Source organism: Schistocerca americana, chromosome 2, assembly GCF_021461395.2.
Source record: "Schistocerca americana isolate TAMUIC-IGC-003095 chromosome 2, iqSchAmer2.1, whole genome shotgun sequence".
Taxonomy (NCBI): Eukaryota; Metazoa; Arthropoda; class Insecta; order Orthoptera; family Acrididae; genus Schistocerca; species Schistocerca americana.
In genome coordinates this window covers 569,985,111-570,007,201 of record NC_060120.1, presented here as the reverse complement: position 1 = coordinate 570,007,201, position 22,091 = coordinate 569,985,111, and the positions used below count along the sequence as shown (strand labels likewise).

The window sequence follows — 22,091 nt, the reverse complement described above, 5'->3', positions numbered from 1 at the left end:
ATGGGCTCGTATAAGCATGTCACTCAGCCCAAAATTTAAACCCACGATAACTTTGTACATTCTGTTTTTTGACTGCTTTCATGAAGGTGGACAGGGATTTTCTCCAGATTTCTTGTAGGAAGCTGCAGCTTTATCCTAACTCAGCCATAACAGAAAATTTTTAAAAATATGATGAAATGATTCCAACTGTGTGTTTTCAACAGCTTTCATAGTGCCTGATACACACAATCATTTGTTAAAACATTCAAAACTGTCACATGAATAATTAAGGTGCAGGAGGGAGGAGAGGTGGGGTGATGATGCTTAAAGTCCACACTCGTCTGTATTATTCATGTAGCTTTTTTCCATATTTATTGTTTCTCATGTTGTTTCTGCCTGTCTTCATAAGTCATAACTAGAAATGGAGTTATTCTATGAGGGTTGCCCAGGAAGTAATGCACCACATTTTTTTGCCTCAGCTGAAAACAATGCTGTGAATGGAAAATGTTATATATGTATTATTTGAAGTCTCTTGAGTGACCACACCAAGTTTCCATCACTTCCAACAGATAGCATAGCTGTAGGACAGTTCCAAAATGGCGTCCGTAGGTGATATACGTTATAAGCAACATGCCAATATTGAATTTCTCACTGCAGAGAAAGAAACTGTGGGTAATATTCACAAACACTTGTGAAAAGTATATGGAGCATCTGCTGTTGACAGAAGTACAGTTAGTCCCTGGGCATAGAGGGTGAGGTCATCAGAAGGCGGTTCGGCAGAGATCCATCATTTGCAGCTGTCGGGGAGCCCAGCCATGGCTGTCACACCTGATATGCAGCAGAGCGAGCTGCTGGTGTCATTCGCGATGACAGACGCATTACGACTCGGCAATTGTCGCTGCATCCGTCAATCAGCAATGGAAGTGTGGATACAATGATCCACACTCTTGAATATTCAAAAGTATGTGTACCAATAGGTCACACACGCCCTTGTTTCGCACTGGGATAAGGCCACAGAATGGGATGGAGATTATGTGGAAAAATAGAGTGTGTAGATAAAACACCATTCCTTCATGTGTGCAACTCTCATTATGTTCAGTAAAGAATAGTTGAAGAAAAAAAAAAAAAAAGTGGTGCATTACTTTCTGAGCAACCCTCTTACTAAGGTTGGGCCCAATGCTGGATGATCTGTAATTGTCCATTGGAATGGTGTCACCAGCAAAGTGGAGCTGAGCTGGGAGCACGTGGTACAAAGCTCTAATGCACTGTCACAAATAAAATGTCTCAACATACAAAATTTACTATTTATGCACTGTTTACAAGTTTATTACATCATTAAGGTGAATTTATGTTATGTAAAATACCTTTGCACAACAGTTTTGCAAAGCAAGTCTCATCGTGTAAAGGTTCACTCTGTGAAGTGCATTACACAAGGTGGTTTTGCAGTGAAAAGAGCCCACCTGGTATCTGGGTGCACATTAAAGAGCCTTGTTCTCTCATTTTGTGTAATGTAAACATTGTTACTTCTTGTGCAGGGCCACCTCTTATCCACAAGAGGCATTAAAATTATTCCTGATGATATACTTTTTGAAATTTTAAACAATACTGTAAACTTGTGTATAAATTGCATGCCATAAGGAATTACAGTGTTACAGCTTTCCTTCCTCGAACCATTACAGCTTCTCTCAACTTCTCATCCATTTCTTCATTCTTCCATACGTAAGTTCCCATTTCCCATACTCATAACTGATAGAATTATTCCTTGCTCCACCAGTGGTAATCTCATTTTGTTTGGTCGCTGAAAAACTTGGGCAGACAAGTTTGGTCTGCTCCTTGTGAACTGCAGCTACCACATTTTAAAGTGCACTTGCTTTGAAGGACCATCTTTTCAGGTCCCTACACTGTGCCAACTAGCATAGTGTAATTTGAGATCCAGAAACCTCATCATGTCATTAAACGTATGAAAATTGTACCCCAGCCTCAATTCATAATAGTTTAAAACAGAACAGGAATGATTAAAAAGAATGCATGCAGACTTCTTGGTTTAGAAATTAAACCCCTTCTCTCTGCTCATTCCTTCAACCACCGAATAGTCATTTGCAATTGACGATTTGTAATTGCAAGGATCAAAGAGGAACAAAAGACAAACAAATCACAAAAAATAAAGAACACTGGACACCACGTGTAACTGTCAACATTACACTATTAAAAGCTATGCAAAGAGAGGGTAAGGAGCCACAAGGCACTTAAAAATGGTGAGAAGTGTGACATAATATTTTGAAAAGTTTATTAAATGTGACAAATTATTTCAATAAACAGATGGGACAGAAGTGAATTGTTTTCATTTTTGACAACATCCTGGTTAACACCCTAATAAATAAATTTATCTATTATGATCCTGGACAGGGTATGGCCATTTTTTTTCCGTTGCACAGGTTTATTAATACATGCAGGTACACTGTTAACTCAGTAATTCACAAACAAAATATACATAAAGTTTTTACAATTTGTGTCATTCTACACTTCAGTACCAAAAGAAAATCAACAAAATATTTTTGGGATACTGTTTCTTAGGAATCTAAGCACAAAATGAAGTAAACATACTAGATTTTCTTTTCAGGATTTTTCATAATTGTTTCTGCCTCTTCTACCTTCACAATTTGTGCAGTCTCATGCACCTTTTTAAGTGAAGCTTGAGAGAGTAGTTCTCATGCCTCCTTAGATAGTCGGCGTTCTTTTCTGTTGTCTTTCAGGGAGTTGTCTCATAGTCAATTGATTTTTTTCATCTTATTTGTCTTTTTACTCCTCTTTTCCGAATAGCTTTGGTTTTGTTCGTCTTTCTGCTTTTCTTCTATTTCAAGTTTTCTTTTCCTTTCTTCTTTTCACATTCTTCCTTATAAGCAGTATAATTTGCATGTGCTTGCTGTCCATACACAGAAAGAAAATGGTTGTACTGTCCTCAAGCATTGCTAACAATCAAAACACTGTTTAAAATTCTTTTGGTCATCCCTGCTTTGTCTTCTCCTAAGGTGTGCTTCAAAATGGAATATTTTCTGTGTCTGCACTTCCAGGGAATGATGTAACAGAAGCCTTAACAAATTTTGAAACATCTGGATACCATAACTTAATGGGTGATGAATCTCTTTTTGAGATGTGCCACTGCTGCCAGTAACTATCAATATCTTTGTTATCTGAATCTGGGTCATCTTTTTCAAATGGTCCAACCTCCCACTTGTCTAATAAGTAATCCTGCCAGACATCAAATGTCAATTTTTGAAACCTTCTGATCTTTATTTTTCCTCTGGGGTCTAAAAACTTAATGTTTATGGGCTTTCTTTAAAAACTACACCTTATCATGTCCTTCTACTTTACCAGGCTCTTTAGTTACCTGCCCGCTAACAACTAGATCAAAAGAAAGCAGATTACCTGATGTAAAGGGTTCATCATTCAGAAATGCTCTCAATTTCCTCTACCTTCACAATATGAAGTCAAAAGGTTTGAAGCATGTTTTCTATTTCTGTGTGCAACTTGTGATGAAAAGTGTTTGGCTTTGCAAACAGTGAGCAAACTTACTGAATAGTTCTACAGATGAAATTATGAAATGAGGTTCTGCTTTCATTGACAAGTTTTTTTAAAGCATTCACAATGGCACTGTAGGATTTGGACTCAATAGTCGTAGAATTCTTTTTTAAGGGCATATACTTAAGAAAGTATTATTGAATGCTATCCCACTGTTCCAAAATCCTGCTGGCTAAAGGTCCTAATGTAAGACACCATGTGGTTGCATGCCTCAAGAACTTGTGATATGGAATGTTGAACTTAGAGTGAATTCCTTAAAGTTCTTCCCAGCAAATAGGCCAACTACCAAAATAACAGTAAATATTGACCAGAAATTTGGATGCTTCTTCACCTAAACACTTCACAGTCATTATGCATTGTATGAACGTTACAAGTTCCAATGTTTATACGTTGTCTGCCTCGAGTCTTCTGGACATCATTATCTCAAAACTTTAACACTTCTTCATTGATGTTAGGTCCATGTGATGCCACATAAGGCATTTATTAGGGACAAGTTGACTTCAGAAAGTGCTTAACATAATTTCTGATCCAACATTTCACCATACACTTTGCAAATTCAGAAAGTTGTTAGAAGACGTATTCTTATGGAACACTTACTCTCCCACCAAAATGTCAAGGTTGTTTGTAATTCTTTTTTACCTTTAACTTTAACAGTTTCATCGAAAATCAATGTGTAATATTACAAACATGCTTCATCTAACATATGTTCCCAGAAATATGGTGCCAGTCCATCAGTTACTAGGTATCCCATTTTCTTAGACAAAAGCGAACACTATCACAGATCATCATCTCAAAAACATTACAAATATCATTTGATGAATCCATAGAGCAATGGAAATTACCAATTCCATTGTCCAAATCAATTCAGCAGTGATGGAACTATCCTCAATATTTAACGTCCATACTGTCAGCATATATTAAGGTTGTGTCTGAACTGAAAGTTGTAAATATAAGTGATGGGGGTCGACGTTTAGTTTCAAAGTTACATTCATGTTTCGTTCAGAATGAGTTGTTAAAATTGCCCGAAAGCTTTGTCTCAAAATTAATAGAGCACGAACTTACACAGCAAAGTAGCTCACTTTCACTAATTTTTTTCTCCCTATACAGAGACTTTACTTTTCAAACTGTCTTCTTCAATCCAGTCACTATGGGATTTACATTTTCTCATTTCAAACAGTTTATTTTCAAAACTGAACAAACGCAGCAGCAGTTTTGTTACTACAGCAAAATTAGAATCCGGGGAAAAAAAGAAGCAGTCATAATAGATGATCATTTGACTGTAACTAAAAAAAGGAAAAATGTAAAAGAAGGAAAAAAAAAAAAAAAAAAAAGAAAAAATGAATAATCTGTCACAAATTTCAGAAGCCTCTCAGGTTAAAATTTATATATTTTCATCATTGGAGCATTCCACAAAGTCAAATTAACGATAATGAATACAGAAACTTCCAAACAAAAAATAAATAACTCACTTTCTTCCTAAACAGATAAAAAAGGTTGAAAAAGGTGATAATGTTTAAAAAAGTTGACTAAAGGCGAGAAAGACAACTGATGATTCGCCCAACAAAGACAGTCCCACCTAAAACACTACGTTGAGGGGCACTGTTCTCTTGCTCAAAGTGATCACAGAGGACTATTACAGAGTCTGTATCTAAAATATCATGTTGACAGGAAAGACCACGAAGTTGGGAAGAAATCCTCAAAACCCCACTTCATGGACCTGCCTGAGGATATTGTGCCTCCAAATGATGTTATGGGCCTTCTTGTTGTTTAGCCACTTCCAGAAGGGACAGATTATTAAAGATGAAGTGATATTTCCTGAACCCACACTGAAAGCAACTAAAGGACTGCTTAGACTAAGGTTCAGACTAGGTGGCAATTGACCATCTGCTCCATTGTCTTTCCCACGCGGCTAGTGTGGCAACACTACAATAACTATCTGGGCATCTCAGTCCCCCTCAGGCTTTGAAAGGAGAATTAAAATTGCCTCTCGCCATGAGTCAGGAGTGTGTCCTGACACTCAATGAAGTTAAAAAGGGCAAAGAGGATTTCTTTGCTTCACTCTGAGGAGCTGTAAAACAATATAATGGACCCTATTGTGACCAGGCGACATACCATGAGCTGCAGAGTACACAGAATCCCGCATCCACACGGAAAAGGGGCAGCTGTGGTGGTGGTGGTGGTGGTGGTGGTGGTGGTTAGTGTTTAACGTCCCGTCGACAACGAGGTCATTAGAGACGGAGCGCAAGCTCGGGTTAGGGAAGGATTGGGAAGGAAATCGGCCGTGCCCTTTCAAAGGAACCATCTCGGCATTCACCTGAAAAGATTTAGGGAAATCACGGAAAACCTAAATCAGGATGGCCGGAGACGGGATTGAACCGTCGTCCTCCCAAATGCGAGTCCAGTGTGCTAACCACTGCGCCACCTCGCTCGGTGGGGCAGCTGTATTTTTCAACAGTGGTGTAGCTGAAGTCCCAACAGCCCCTCTTGGCAGCCACCCTGTAGCACTGGAAAGCCGAATACTGACTGGCAGTGCAGGTAACTGTGGCAAAATAGGTCACCATAGTGCGGGTAGTGTCTTGCAGGTTGGTCAGGAGACTTCAATTTCCCATTACAGCAGTAACTAGGCACTTCCCTCCTCTTCCAGAAACTCTCCTGGTGGTCCCCCACACAACTGTATTCTTAGTGGAATGGTTTATGGTGTTCAAGAACTGTTGCCATAATCTTTTTTTCCTTTCATTAATAACAAGGTGACATTTTGCCCTTGATACCCGAAAGACTGTGGAGTTCTCAGCAATTGGCGGGCACCTGGACTTACACAGAGCTACCAACCTTATCTAGATTGAACAGCAGCATTAGTTGCTCCACCAAGGGACAGGCTTTCTTTTCACCTGACCCAAAGAATGTAGAATGGATGCTTCAGCAGTATGGTGGATCATTTTGGTAATATGATCCAGCAATTCCTGGACATTCGCCTATATCATATCCTGCAAGTTGTATGTAGAACATAATCTCTGCCCTGCTGAGCACCCATTATGGTGGTTTTCTTTCAGACACCATTCTGACTGGCAGTTAAAACCACATTGGGAAATGATCACTTGGGTGCAAGTAATTGACCACTTCCCATTAAGTAATGCATGCAAGGGCCAGAGAGCAAACCGAGAGATTGATAGCAGTGAATGATCCTGTTGCAGTGCTGAAGTGCATGTCCACTCTATATTCAATGGACACACACATGAGAAGGCTCTCAAATTGATCTATACCTTGGGTAGATGGCTGCAGATCCCCAAAAAACACTGTGCAATCATATCACTACAGAAGACAAAGGAGGGGGGAGGGGGGGGGGGGGGCGGGGGTGAGCTGAGTAAGGAGAGCATGGAAAGTTTCATTGTCTAGCTTCTTACTGTGGCGGGCAGAGGGAACATATGGTCAACCTGTGAAGCATGTGCGTTGATACAGTGTCTGCTTGTAGGCTAGTTGTGAGGAAGAGGAGCAATAAGTAGTAAACATTGTTTACAAAAATTGCCATTCCTCCCCTAGCTCTCTCTACACTAAGGTTACCCTTTTTGCAGAGAATGTAAGCACATAGCTCGGGTTAAAATTAGCCCTCCAATCAGCACCCTGCCGTGTGACTTGTCCAGCATCAACTGACACTGATGTCGACCACAGAAGCATTCCTACAATGCAGTGGGATGGTTCTCTCTAGAAAAGGAAGAAATGAAGCTCAGAGTCAAACATAGAAAATATAAATCTGAATGGTCCGACACAGATTAGAAACTGTAATCCTCCTGAATGTTCTCTGTGAAGGGTGGAACAGAGAAGTCAATTGCATTTACATCAAAGATACTTACTCCAGTTCAGGAGCATTAATCTCAGATTGAAAAGGAAGCATTGGCCATAATTTTTTGTGTCCATAAATTTTCACCATTATTTTAAGTAGTTATAAATTTCATCTTATCACCTACTATAAACTGACCATACCATTTTTGAAGGCAAGGTTAAATTGCAATGGCATATACCGTACCACCTTCATTATTACGCTCTCTATTTGGCAAACCATGAAAAATGGACCTTGCCGTTGGTGGGGAGGCTTGCGTGCCTCAGCGATACAGATAGCCGTACCGTAGGTGCAACCACAACGGAGGGGTATCTGTTGAGAGGCCAGACAAACATGTGGTTCCCGAAGAGGGGCAGCAGCCTTTTCAGTAGTTGAAAGGGCAACAGTCTGGATGATTGACTGATCTGGCCTTGTAACAATAACCAAAACGGCCTTGCTGTGCTGGTACTGCGAACGGCTGAAAGCAAGGGGAAACTAAAGCCGTAATTTTTCCCGAGGGCATGCAGCTTTACTGTACGATTAAATGATGATGGCGTCCTCTTGGGTAAAATATTCCAGAAGTAAAATAGTCCCCTATTCGGATCTCCGGGCGGGGACTACTCAAGAGGATGTCGTTATCAGGAGAAAGAAAACTGGCGTTCTACGGATCGGAGCGTGGAATGTCAGATCCCTTAATCGGGCAGGTAGGTTAAAAAATTTAAAAAGGGAAATGGATAGGTTGAAGGTAGATATAGTGGGAATTAGTGAAGTTCGGTGGCAGGAGGAACAAGACTTCTGGTCAGGTGACTACAGGGTTATAAACACAAAATCAAATATGGGTAATGCAGGAGTAGGTTTAATAATGAATAGGAAAATAGGAATGCGGGTAAGCTACTACAAACAGCATAGTGAACGCATTATTGTGGCCAAGATAGATACGAAGCCCACACCTACTACAGTAGTACAAGTTTATATGCCAACTAGCTCTACAGATGACGAAGAAATTGAAGAAATGTATGATGAAATAAAAGAAATTATTCAGATTGTGAAGGGAGACGAAAATTTAATAGTCATGGGTGACTGGAATTCGAGTGTAGGAAAAGGGAGAGAAGGAAACATAGTAGGTGAATATGGATTGGGGATAAGAAATGAAAGAGGAAGCCACCTGGTAGAATTTTGCACAGAGCACAACATAATCATAGCTAACACTTGGTTTAAGAATCATGAAAGAAGGTTGTATACATGGAAGAACCCTGGAGATACTAAAAGGTATCAGATAGATTATATAATGGTAAGACAGAGATTTAGGAACCAGGTTTTAAATTGTAAGACATTTCCAGGGGCAGATGTGGACTCTGACCACAATCTATTGGTTATGACCTGTAGATTAAAACTGAAGAAACTGCAAAAAGGTGGGAATTTAAGGAGATGGGACCTGGATAAACTGAAAGAACCAGAGGTTGTACAGAGTTTCAGGGAGAGCATAAGGGAACAATTGACAGGAATGGGGGAAAGAAATACAGTAGAAGAAGAATGGGTAGATTTGAGGGATGAAGTAGCGAAGACAGCAGAGGATCAAGTAGGTAAAAAGACGAGGGCTAGTAGAAATCCTTGGGTAACAGAAGAAATATTGAATTTAATTGATGAAAGGAGAAAATATAAAAATGCAGTAAATGAAGCAGGCAAAAAGGAATACAAACGTCTCAAAAATGATATCGACAGAAAGTGCAAAATGGCTAAGCAGGAATGGCTAGAGGACAAATGTAAGGATGTAGAGGCTTATCTCACTAGGGGTAAGATAGATACTGCCTACAGGAAAATTAAAGAGACCTTTGGAGAAAAGAGAGCCACTTGTATGAATATCAAGAGCTCAGATGGCAACCCAGTTCTAAGCAAAGAAGGGAGAGCAGAAAGGTGGAAGGAGTATATAGAGGGTCTATACAAGGGCGATGTACTTGAGGACAATATTATGGGAATGGAAGAGGATGTAGATGAAGATGAAATGGGAGATATGATACTGCGTGAAGAGTTTGACAGAGCACTGAAAGACCTGAGTCAAAACAAGGCCCCAGGACTAGACAACATTCCATTGGAACTACTGACGGCCTTGGGAGAGCCAGTCCTGACAAAACTCTACCATCTGGTTAGCAAGGTGTATGAAACAGGCGAAATACCCTCAGACTTCAAGAAGAATATAATAATTCCAATCCCAAAGAAAGCAGGTGTTGACAGATGTGAAAATTACCGAACTATCAGTTTAATAAGTCACAGCTGCAAAATACTAACACGAATTCTTTACTGACGAATGGAAAAACTAGTAGAAGCCAACCTCGGGGAAGATCAGTTTGGATTCCGTAGAAACTCTGGAACACGTGAGGCAATACTGACCTTACGACTTATCTTAGAAGAAAGATTAAGGAAAGGCAAACCTACGTTTCTAGCATTTGTAGACTTAGAGAGAGCTTTTGACAATGTTGACTGGAATACTCTCTTTCAAATTCTAAAGGTGGCAGGGGTAAAATACAGGGAGCAAAAGGCTATTTACAATTTGTACAGAAACCCGATGGCAGTTATAAGAGTCGAGGGACATGAAAGGGAAGCAGTGGTTGGGAAAGGAGTAAGACAGGGTTGTAGCCTCTCCCCAATGTTGTTCAATCTGTATATTGAGCAAGCAGTAAAGGAAACAAAAGAAAAATTCGGAGTAGGTATTAAAATTCATGGAGAAGAAATAAAAACTTTGAGGTTCGCCGATGACATTGTAATTCTGTCAGAGAGAGCAAAGGACCTGGAAGAGCAGTTGAACGGAATTGACAGTGTCTTGAAAGGAGGATATAAGATGAACATCAACAAAAGCAAAACAAGGATAATGGAATGTAGTCGAATTAAATCGGGTGATGCTGAGGGAATTAGATTAGGAAATGAGACACTTAAAGTAGTAAAGGAGTTTTGCTATTTGGGGAGCAAAATAACTGATGATGGTCGAAGTAGAGAGGATATAAAATGTAGACTGGCAATGGCAAGGAAAGCGTTTCTGAAGAAGAGAAATTTGTTAACATCGAGTATAGATTTAAGTGTCAGGAAGTCATTTCTGAAAGTATTTGTATGGAGTGTAGCCATGTATGAAAGTGAAACATGGACGATAAATAGTTTGGACAAGAAGAGAATAGAAGCTTTCGAAATGTGGTGCTACAGAAGAATGCTGAAGATTGGATGGGTGGATCACACAACTAATGAGGAAGTATTGAATAGGACTGGGGAGAAGAGAAGTTTGTGGCACAACTTGACCAGAAGAAGGGATCGGTTGGTAGGACATGTTCTGAGGCATCAAGGGATCACCAATTTAGTATTGGAGGGCAGCGTGGAGGGTAAAAATCGTAGAGGGAGACCAAGAGAGGAATACACTAAGCAGATTCAGAAGGATGTAGGTTGCAGTAGGTACTGGGAGATGAAAAAGCTTGCACAGGATAGAGTAGCATGGAGAGATGCATCAAACCAGTCTTAGGACTGAAGACCACAACAACAACATTTGGCAAATTTCCAACATTCCATTTGTTACTTTACTTCTGTGCAGCATTATAATGCAAATGCGCCATCTAGCCATCCAGCAGGTACAGATCATGAATTTGTTTGCCAGGAAACAGATAATTAACTGGAGACATTGCTCCACATTCTCAGCGTGACGCGCTTCTTCACCTGGTGCTGCAGTATACCTGGCAGGCTTGTCTTCCCAGCTCTCTGGTGCATATCCACTAGGCCTTCACTCTAGTTTTCTTCAGTGGCAGCAATTTCAGGTCAGGCAAGGTGAGTGCTTACAGAGGAAGAATGGTGCTGGGTAGTGATACTGCTATTTCTTGAATGTCGGATGCTTGAATTTGTGCCTCAGTTCCACTAGGAGATTTCTAGGTTCAAGCAACTGGCATGACACTATATCTACTGACCTTGCAACACAAAAATGTTGTGACAGTCTAACATCTGCCAGATACACCAATCAGCTGCACCCTGTAGCCCACACCAACATATCCACAGGAGTGTGTTCATGCCCAGATTCCAGGTTCCTTTTGGGGTCTATGTGATTAATCATTGTGGGCATCTTCTCGCACATCCTGTATGTAATCATCTTCCAGCTGACAACAATGGGACCCTTGTAGTGGATCTTCACAATAAAGGATGCACATCATATATACTATACAGCCTCAAATGAGCTGTCAGAACAAAATTTTAAACTGCAAATGCTGAAAGTTTTAGGATCTACTAAACTGGCTTCAGTGAATAACATTCCTAGGTTCTTGCAGGTTCATGCCCGTCAAAGGACAAAGCCTGGCAGAGCTTCCTCAGGTGCTCTTACAGGACAGTTTTTGGACCTTGTCTCGACCCCTGGTACACAAAGCAGACACAGCCAGTCCATTCCATCCCATGTGAATACCTCAGTGTGCGTGCACACATTTCAGAAGCATTTCCGAGAGCCTGTCGCAGGACAGAGGTACCAGCTGGTGTTGGTACCACACCACATGTGAAGCAATCAGCTCTCATTGTGGGCCCTTGGCCTGCATCTCTTTTGTCCGGGAGTCCATCATCTCCCACTGTCGCAGCCCTGTCACAGCTTTCTCCTCTCCCAGGTACCTGAGGCTAGCTGCCTGGTCTTTCCTTATCATAAGCTGAGAGAAACGCCATGGATCAAACTGGCTTCATCAATGGTTTAAACAGTAATCCTGGCGAATCCTGGATGGGAAACTACACTCAAACTAGTCCCTGGGCCTAAGTGAGAAGCTCCAAATCTGGCACTGCCATCCCTGGCTGCTTCAGATGTCTTCCTGGGGGCTTTAGTTGTGACATCGCCCAGACCCTGGCAGCTTCCACTGTGCTGTCCTCCACTACAGTGGTTGTTTGGTTGGTTGGTTTAATGATTAAAGGGGACAAGCTATGATGTCCTGAATCCCTCCAAAGCTATGATGTCCTGAATCCCTCCACAGGCAAGTCAACAAAACTACACACCAAAGAAGGACCTATTGCGCAAAACACTCAGAAAGGGAGAACCGATAGAGGTACTCAGGGTACCCTCCACCACACACCGTCAGGTGGCTTACGGAGTATGGATGTAGATGTAGAAAGAAGCTGCTGCCTCTGTTAGGAGGCTGCTCAAGGAGCTAGTACAAAAGGCGCCAGTTGCCACTCTTACCCCACAATAATATATCACATCCAGTATCTGCAACATTGAAGGGGATGCCGAGCCGTATGCACAACTTCCATGTTATAGACAGGACTGGACCAAAGCTTTGCAGAGCTGTAGCACAGCAGAGCTGTCTGTGTCCCAGTTGGTATTGTTGGGGCACTGAGGAGCATTGAGGTGTGACCAACATGTCTGCTTCAGTTGACCTAGATGGGGAAGCCATGTCAACCAGGCATAACATTAGTCCCAAAAAAAGACTGCTGTCCACCACATTGAGGGACTGGCCATCAAAGTACAAGTCCGGATGGAGATGGACTACATGGTGATGACAAATGCGTAATACAGTTCTTGGCAGCCAAAAGTTGGAAACAATGAGTAAAAGCCCGAGAGAGAGAGAGAGAGAGACACTCAAAACAAAACCCTGTGGAAACCCATTCTGGAGATGGGAGGTGCTATGGGAAGCACCAACCTGTACCTGAAAAGTGCAAGATGAAAGAAAATTCTGGATAAAAATATGGAGCAGACCACAGAGGCCCCACTCATGTAAGGCGGCAAGGGTGTGGTAGTGTCATGTGGTATCATAAGCTTTATGCAGAGCAAAGAAGATTGCACCAAGGTGTTAATACTGGCAAAAACCATTCGGATACCAGGCTCCAGCTAGACTAAATTACCCACAGTAGAATGGCCTCTGTGAAGTCTAGGTCGGAGCCAAAAGGTCCTGGGATTCAAGGATCTAATACAACCTTTGACTCAACACACGTTCAAGTAACTCACAGAGGGCATTGGTTAAACTGATTGGATGATAGCTGTTCATTTGATTTCGAAACTGGAATAGCGACACTTCCTCGCCAGTGGCAAGGGAATTCCTCCTCGCTCCAAAGACAGTTGTAATCGACAAGTATATGACATTGGCTAGTCACTGATAAGTGTTTAAGCATTTCGTTGTGCACCCGGTCCAGTCCAGGAGCCATGTTGGGGTGGAGAGCAAGGACGCTAGTGAATTACCACTCACTGAACAGGGCTTTATAAGGCCCCAGGCAATGGGGAATTAAAGACAAAGAGTGTCATCCAGACAGTGTTTGAGAAGAATGAACGCAGGCAGATACTAGGCCCACGCTGAGGCCTGGGCGAAATGTCGAGCAAATTCCTCAGCAAGAGTCCAGGCCAGTGACGAACATAATTCACATTAATTTCCAGGGCATCTGTAGGAGGATAGAGGCCTGATCTTCGCCCATGCCTGTGAAGAGGCAGTGTGCAGCCCATGGCAGTGACATATCACACTCAATAAATACATTTCTGGCATTCTGACAATGTATTCAGCCATTTAAAGGTCAGGTGGTGGTCAAAATGGAGAGCTTGACCATGATCTTTAATAGCTGCAGCAATTTTAGGGGTCCACGAAGGGACAGTCTTCCATGGGGAAGAACCTGAGGAAAATGTAATTGCTGAAGCAGTTGCTGAAAGGATGGCATTGGTCAAACTCCATACTGACTTGCCAATGCCATCGTGTGCTGAAGCAGTTGGGATTGATTATTCTCACATAAATTGGAGTGATCTCCCAACTGAATGGAGAGGAGTAATCCAGGACTACAGATGAAAAAATCAATGGGCGAGAAAGTGCCGTTTGCCTCACTGAAGTGGAGCTCCACTGTTGAGGGGCAGAGATCAAGCCTTGCCAACAGGTCTTCAATAATCCTGCCCTGGTCAGTGATCACAGTACTTCCCCACAGAGGGTTATGGGCATTAAATCCCCAAGGAGAAGGAAGGGAGGAGGGAACTGTCTAAGAAGGGCAGTAAATGCAGAAAGCATAGGAGACCAGTGGGGGGTGGGAGGTGAAGACTGCATATCGTTACTGCAGAGTCTAAATGGATTCAAACAGCCACCGTTTCTACTGCGGTTGGAAGAGGAACCCATGAAATAACAATGCCCGTGCACACCAATGTACAGACACCAGCCGAGGCTCACAAAGGGCTGACCTAGTTCCGGCAGAAAGCCTGGAAACCACAAGAGTTTTGCAATATAACACAAGCTACAGCGTAGAGAGAAAGAAGAGAGAGTATTTCTGGAGGGTGACGATAGTAACCATTACAGTTCCAAAGCCAAGTACTGGACCTACATGCTGGTTCAAGTGGTGTGTGTGTGTGGGGGAGGGGGGGGGGGGGGGTTAAGTACATCTCCCAGGCAAACAGGTGGATGACACAGACATACTAATATGTGTAATTTAGCGTACATCTGTCTGCAGTGAGTACAAGGCTGATATCATAGACCAGTTATGTGAGCTTCTGTAGTGAGTCAAATATGATATCGCCTTGTGGCTCTGCCTACATCAGTTGCTGTTACCTGACTCATTAGTGCCAACTACTATGCTGTGTCGAGAGCAACAAATGATGGACTTTTGGTTACCACCACCTCTTGCTGTTGCTCCAGAATTTATTTTTGTGCATTGAACATTGCGGTCCAAAGTGGGTGTTACAACTGAAACTATTTAGTCTAGAAACATCACTTGTCATTGTAACATCAAAATCATTGTGCTATTTGCACATAATGTGCTGAACCAGGTCTCCTTAGTTCTAACTTGGCAGAAGTCAGTCGACTTCAACCCAAAATGTTGTGTGTCTGAATCTTGGGCAAAGCTTGCTTCCTCCACTTCCCACACCTATCTAAGACTTTGTTCATATGATTTGCACAAACTATACATCAGCCGTTTCAAATCTCAACACAATGTACAAACCGTAACAATAAGCAAATCATTAAGTGGCCCTGTAACATAATCCATTCATTAAATGTCTGACTACCATCAACTTTCATTTAATCAAAAGACAAGATTTGCACCGACTCAAAGTGACAAGTAGCTTAACCCTCAGCGTCATCACAAGTAAAACATCATTCAACAATCGTGGGCCACACTGGAATCAAAAAGAGGACCATTTCACTAAAGTCAAAATTGCAAAGTGTGGAAAAAAATTCTAATGTTTCCTACATAGTGGTAATTTTCAATGCTTTACACATATCATGCTTTTCTAGTTGGAATCTGAACTTTTCAGAGAGCAAACAGCTAACTTGCATTTCAAAGAAAATCTTCCACAAAACATCTCTCACTTTACTAGATGCCAGATTCTTTGCAGGCAATTTATAGTACTTTTTGTTTCTAGTGGAAGACCAGTTTCTCTCACACAAGTCTTGCCCTCACTTTTAAAACACTACATATAATTGCAAATTTTTTGTTCTTATGCTCAAGTTCTTGTAATTTCGTAACGAGCTGTCACAGTTCATATTCTAGAATCAACTGATCAGTTGATGTTGATATGGACAAGGTCCATTAAAGAGTTGCTACAAATAAGACCATCTAACAACAATTCACATTTATTCATTAATCTCTACTTACTGTGTATGGATTGATCGACTTCCCGTTTCCTGACTGATAAGACTTTAAATGTCCCTAGTGACTTTTAAAGGCTTTTTCTTACCTGAAACCTGTCTTCTTTGCTTTCTTTCAATCGACTTTCAACATCCATACACACACTTGCACAAACCGGAAGATTTACAGTTGGCACAGCATATGGTTTTGGAACTTTCACAGTATAGCCACAGTTCTGCTCATAGACCTTAGATACAACATCTGATTTAAAATGTAGTGAACATACAGTAGCACATGAAACGTGAACGTGGTCTTTTCAGTAACACCACCACAGTCGACACTTTTTGGTGCTGAAAATCCCTGGATAATTGATGGTAGAAAATTCCAGTTCCTTTTGTTTTCCTCTTGGATGACAAACACCTAAACTCTAACCTCACACTGCCACAACCACATACTTTTACTTTGTTGCTTTTTCCTACAAGTGTTTTCTCATACGAAAGACAAAATATTTGAAATCAAATAGTTGTTTATGTTCCACAAAGAGATTTTCACTCTGCAGCGGAGTGTGCGCTGATATGAAACTTCCTGGCAGATTAAAACTGTGTGCCCGACCGAGACTCGAACTCGGAACCTTTGCCTTTCGCGGGCAAGTGCTCTACCATCTGAGCTACCGAAGCACGACTCACGCCCGGTCTCACAGCTTTACTTCTGCCAGTATCTCGTCTCCTATCTTCCAAACCTTACAGAAGCTCTCCTGTGAACCTTCCAGAACTAGCACTCCTGAAAGAAAGGATACTGTGGAGACATGGCATAGCCACAGCCTGGGGGATGTTTCCAGAATGAGATTTTCACTGCAGCGGAGTGTGCGCTGATATGAAACTTCCTGGCAGATTAAAACTGTGTGCCGGGCCGAGACTCGAACTTGCGACCTTTGCCTTTTGCGGGCAAGTGCTCTACCAACTGAGTGTAGTACGCTGTGAGGACGGGGCATTTGGTAGAGCACTTGCCCGCGAAAGGCAAAGGTCGCGAGTTCGAGTCTCGGTCAGGCACACAGTTTTAATCTGCCAGGAAGTTTCAGTTATTTATGTTGTATGACACCTGGACAAAGAAAAGTTTGTTTATTGTTGTGGTCTTCAGTCCAGAGACTGGTCTCATGCAGCTCTCCATGCTACTATATCCTGTGCAAGCTGCTTCATCTCCCAGTACCTACTGCAACCTCCAGCCTTCTGAATCTGCTTAGTGTATTCATCTCTTTGTCTCCCTCTATGATTTTTACCCTCCACACTGCCCTGCAATACTAAATTGGTGATCCCTTGATGCCTCAGAGCACGTCCTACCAACCGATCCCTTCTTTTAGTCAAGTTGTGCTGCAAATTTCTATTCTCCCAATTCTATTCAGTACCTCCTCATTAGCTATGTGATCTACCCATCTAATCTTCAGCATTCTTCTGTAGCACCACATTTTCAAAGCTTCTATTCTCTTCTTGTTTAAACTGTTTATCATCCACGTTTCACTTCTGTATATGGCTACACTCCATACAAATACTTTCAGAAACGACGTCCTGACAGTTAAATCTATACTCGATGTTAACAAACTTCTCTTCTTCAGAAATGCTTTCCTTGCCATTGTCAGTCTACATTTTATATCCTCTCTACTTCAACCATTATCAGTTATTTTGCTCCCCAAATAGCAAAACTCCTTTACTACTTAAATAGTCTCAATTCCTAATCTAATTCTCGCAGCATCACGCGATTTAATTTGACTACATTTCATTATCCTCGTTTTGCTTTTGTTGATGTTCATCTTATATCCTCCTTTCAAGACACTGTCCATTCCGTTCAACTGCTCTTCCAGGTCCTTTGCTCTCTCTGACAGAATTACAATGTCATCGGTGAACCTCCAAGCTTTTATTTCTTCTCCATGGATTTTAATACCTACTCCAAATTTTTCTTTTGTTTCCTTTACTGCTTGCTCAATATACAGATTGAATAACATTGGGGAGAGGCTACAACCCTGTCTCACTCCCTTCGCAACCACTGCTTCCCTTTCATACCCCTCGACTCTTATAACTGCCATCTGGTTTCTGTACAAATTGTAAATAGCCTTTTGCTCCATGTATTTTACCCCTGCCACCTTCAGAATTTGAAAGAGAGTATTTCAGTTAACATTGTCAAAAGCTTTCTCTAAGTCAACAAATGCTAGAAACGTACGTTTGACATTCCTTAATCTATTTTGTAAGAGAAGTTGGAAGGTCAGTACTGCCTCACGTGTTCCAACATTTCTATGGAATCCAAACTGATCCTCCCCAAGGTCGGCTTCTACCAGTTTTTACATTTGTCTGTAAAGAATTCGTGTTAGTATTTTGCAGCCGTGACTTATTAAACTGATAGTTCAGTAATTTTCACATCTGTCAGCATTTGCTTTCTTTTGGATTGGAATTATTATATTACTCGAAGTCTGAGGGTATTTCGCCTGTCTCATACATCTTGCTCACCAGATGGTAGAGTTTTGTCAGTAGTTCTAATGGAATATTTTCTACTCCCGGGGCCTTGTTTTGACTTAGGTCTTTCAGTGCTCTGTCAAACTCTTCACGCAGTGTAATATCTTTCATTTCATCTTCATCTAAATTCTCTTCCGTTTCCATAATATTGTCCTCAAGAACATCGACCCTGTATAGACCCTCTATACACTCCTTCCACCTTTCTCCTCTCCCTTCTTTGCTTAGAACTGTGTTTCCATCTGAGCTCCTGATATTCATGCAAGTGGTTCTCCTTTCTCCAAAGGTCTCTAATTTTGCTGTAGGCAGTATCTATCTTACCCCTAGTGATATGCGCCTCTACATCCTTACATGTGTCCTCTAGCCATCCCCGCTTAGCCAATTTGCACTTCCTGTCGATCTCATTTTTGAGACATTTGTAATCCTTTTTGCCTGCTTCATTTGCTGCCTTTTGCATGTTCTCCTTTCATCGATTAAATTCAATATCTCCTCTGCTACCCATGAATTTCTATTAGCCCCCGTCTGTTTACCTACTTGATACTCTGCTGCCTTCACTATTTCATCTCTCAGAGCTACCCATTCTTCTTCTACTCTACTTCTTTTCCCGATTCTTGTAAATCGTTCCCTAATGCTCTCCCTGAAGCTCTCTACAACCTCTCGTTCTTTCAGTTTATCCATTTCCCATCTCCTCAAATTCCCACTTTTTTTGCAGTTTCTTCAGTTTTAATCTACAGTTCATAACCAATAGAGTGTGGCCAGAGTCCACATCTGGCCCTGGAAATGTCTTACAATTTAAAACCTGGTCCCTGAATCTCTGTCTTACCATTAAATAATCTATCTGAGACCTTCCAGTGTCTCCAGGCTTCTTCATGTATACAACCTTTTTTTATGATTCTTGAAGCAAGTGTTAGCTATGATTAAGTAATGCTCTGTGCAAAATTGTACCAGGCAGCTACTTCTCATTCCTTACTCCCATGCCATATGTTTCCTTCTCTTCCTTTCCCTACTACTGAGGTCCAGTCACCCATGACTATTAAATTTTCGTCTCCCTTCACTATCTGAATAATTTCCTTTATCTCGTCATACATTTCATCAATCTTTCATCATCTGCAGAGCTAGTTGGTATATAAACTTGTACTAATGTGGTAGGTGTGGGCTTTGTATCTATCTTGGCCACAATAATGCGTTCACTAGGAATGCAGGTAAGCTACTACAAACAGCATATTTTCCTATTCATTATCTAACTTACTCCTGCATTACCCCTATTTGATTTTGCATTTATAACCCTGTATTCACCTGACCAGAAGTCTTGTTCCTCCTGCCTCCGAACTTCACTAAATCCCACTATATCTGACTTTAACCTATCCATTTCCCTTTTTAAATTTTCAAGCCTACCTGCCCGATCGAGGGATCTGACATTCCACACTCCAATCCGTAGAACGCCAGTTTTCTTTCTCCTAGTAATGACGTCCTCCTGAGTAGTCCCGCCCGGAGATCCGAATGGGGGACTATTTTACCTCCGGAATATTTTACCCAAGAGGACGCCATCATCATTTAACCATACAGTAAAGCTGCATGCCCTCGGGAAAAATTATGGCTGTGGTTTCCCCTTGCTTTCAGCCGTTCGCAGTATCAGCACAGCAAGGTAGTCTTTGTTAGTGTTACAAGGCCAGATCAGTCAATCGTCCAGAGTGTTACCCCTTCAACTACTGAAAAGGCTGCTGTCCCCCTTCAGGAGCCCCATGTTTGTCTGGCCTCTCAACAGATACCACCCCCCCCCCCCCCCCCCCCCCCCCGGTTGTGGTTGCACCTACAGTAAGGCTATCTGTATCGCTGAGGCATGCAAGCCTCCCCACCAACGGCAAGGTCCATGGTTCATGGGGGGTGTGAATAACTAGTTGCCACTACTTAAGTTCCAACACTTGTATTATTATATTTTGAATACAGGCCACTTAACACAATGGTCATTAGCGGCCTGACCAAAATTCAACATTCTTGTGGGAGGAGGATTGATTGGGTTGGGGGGGGGGGGGGGAGGGGGGGGGGACAAAGGCTATCACCACTACTGAACTATTTTATAATGTACTTAAGACTGCCTTCACTCCCCAGCACTTTCAGGGATGAGGCTCAAAACAGTTCACAAAATTTCAGAACCCATGTAACACTGGTGTCAGTACCAGCAACAATGGTGGGCAGACCTCCAATGAAACCAAAGGCTGTCCTTATGTCAGTATATGAGAGACATGAAGCCAAAATATGGTGACCAGAAAGTGGCACTCTACGAACTTCACAAGGTGATGGATCCTCCTGCTGGAGCAGGAAATCATGTGTTTAAGGGCAATACTCTAGGCGCAATCTTGTGAACAGCACTTCCTTCCATCGGTAATGTCAGCAATGTCTAGGTAGCCAAATTAGAAGCGACAACAGCCTGACAACAGAAATTGCAGCTCGTACAGCCAATGCAGCCTCAGTTTTCAGCAAACTGAATCACCAAGTACGGAAATCACATGATCTCAGACTACAAACTAAAATTGTGGTCTACAAAGCAATAATATCACCAACTTTACTCTATGCCTCTGAAACCTGGTGCTATTATAAAGCTTGTATTAGGAGACTCGACACCTTTCATCTCCCCTGTCTGAGATCAATTCTCCGCATGAAATGGAAAGACCGTGTTCCAAACACAGAGATTTTGTGTCACATCGAACTGCCTGGCATTGAAGCTCTCTTAATGAATCACCAACTGATATGGAGTGGCCATATAATACTCATGGACGACAGTAGACTTCCCGAAGAGGTGTTCTACTCAGAGCTCTCGTATGGAAAGCGGCGGCAAGGCAGCCAACACCTGTGATATAAAGACACCATCAAACGCCACCTCACAGCCTGTGGCATTCTGATCAAATGTTGGAAGGAGCTTGCATTCCACTGATCAGAGTGGTGCTTAACTGTACACTAGAGTGTGGAACAATTCCAGCATATCCGCCTAAAGAACCTGGACGATAAACGAAAGCTCCGCAAATCCAAGCCCAAGCCTAATTACATCTATACATATAAATCCACTGAGCAACTGTGTTGCACTTCATGCGACCAGATCTTCAAAAGCAAAGCTAGTTTTTGCAAGCCACATCCGAGCCCACCACAATATGGACTAAATGACTGACGGAGTCGCTGTCACCGGACACTGCAAGGAGGACATCATCATCATCATCATCGTCAGCAGTAAGTCTACCAAGCCTGTGTACTCAATTTAAGTGACCAGTTTGTTTCCAGCCATCTCCAATGATACAGTTTCTCACTGATGCGCAATTCATCAGTCAGACAATGATGTGACAGAGTGCGTGGGGACAGCACATTGCATACAACACCGTCCCGACATCGTGTTTTGTCGGTTATTTCCTTTCCCCGAATCCTGATGTGTCCAGGTACCCAACAAAAGATCACCTTCTTGCCACAGTACTGAAGCCACTGTAAGGAGTCATGGATGAGCTGAATCAACTGGTCTACTGGATATAAAATGCCCTAAACTCCACAACACAATCTGTAAACTGTCCTGCAAGGCACACTTTGTTAACTCCATCAGGGAAAACAGCTGAACAACCGAGGAAATTCACTTTCTGGGTTGTTATAAAACTGTAATCTGTATTAAAGGTTAGTTAGTGTTTTTTTTTTTTTTAATTGCATCAAGCTTAAAA

General features: G+C 41.9%; 1 protein-coding gene across 1 annotated transcript in view; it reads right to left on the bottom strand.

Moving 5' to 3' along the window:
* Positions 1–22,091, bottom strand: part of LOC124593801 (protein lin-54 homolog) — a 276,607-nt gene that overhangs the window by 173,241 nt on the left and 81,275 nt on the right. The gene's annotated exons all lie outside the window — the stretch shown is intronic.